This window comes from Grammomys surdaster, unplaced genomic scaffold (genome assembly GCF_004785775.1).
Source record: "Grammomys surdaster isolate TR1022 unplaced genomic scaffold, NIH_TR_1.0 126115, whole genome shotgun sequence".
NCBI lineage: Eukaryota > Metazoa > Chordata > Mammalia > Rodentia > Muridae > Grammomys > Grammomys surdaster.
In genome coordinates this window covers 6,141,451-6,142,404 of record NW_021620923.1, presented here as the reverse complement: position 1 = coordinate 6,142,404, position 954 = coordinate 6,141,451, and the positions used below count along the sequence as shown (strand labels likewise).

At 32.1% G+C, this 954-nt stretch overlaps 1 non-coding gene across 1 annotated transcript; it reads right to left on the bottom strand.

Moving 5' to 3' along the window:
- Nucleotides 1-227: 227 nt before the first annotated feature.
- Nucleotides 228-356, bottom strand: LOC114611553. The gene has a single exon (XR_003709855.1). It is a non-coding gene; the product is annotated as a small nucleolar RNA SNORA17 (small nucleolar RNA).
- Between the last annotated feature and the right edge of the window lie 598 nt (nucleotides 357-954).

Here is a 954-nt window from a genome sequence, read left to right as displayed (position 1 = left end):
TAACTTTCTGTCCAGGCTCCAGTGTGGTAGTCATCTTGGGCTTACACCTTGCCCAGCCTACCCAAGTGGCCTTTTGTCAGTGTTGTCTGCCTCATTCTTGACTGAGGCCCTAATATTAGATCCCATGCATGTTTGTTCTAGTCTCCTGCTTTCTCATCATCTTGGAACCCCATCTGGGCCTGCTTGGTACCACACTGGTGATTGTCTAAGGATCAATATTTTCAGAGAATGTTAAATTGGTTACTCAGATGTTAATAGGTTAGAACATTAAGCATAGACATAGCTGCTTTCCTCTCTGCCACCTACCGATGCACATGTGACATAGCAACCACATGTGCAGTGCCTCTAAGAGCAGAGCATATTTTTATTCTTGATTGATTTCAAAACAGATTTCATAATTTACCCAAGTTATATATAATATTATATCCGCTTGTTTTAGCAAGTTACTTTAAATATTTAATGCAATTACTTTTGCTAACTATGTATTAATTCTAGAAATGTTATCTAATTTTGTTGAATATTTATTATGTATTATTATTAGAAGTATAGTAATCAGTTTGATATCTAAATTTCATATCCTCAAATATTAATTATTTTCCTTCTAATCTATTCTTTCCTGTAGTACTGGAAAATGAACTTAAAACTATGCATGATAGATGTACACTAACAATCAGCTATATTCTCAGGTCTTCCTTCCCACAATTATGTTTTAAATTTTGAAATCTATCATTAGCATTTCATTCCATACTTTATTCTATCAATACATGGACACTTCAAAAATTCTTTTTTTCTATAATTGTTATACTTCTCTTATTTACACAATGTCTAGGTTCTTTCTGTCTTCAGCAATGAATTTCAAACAAAACAAACAAACAAACAAACAAAAAATCCTGAATACTAGTTCATATTTCTCATTTTAAGAAAAAAATGATACTGAAAACATAGATTATACTT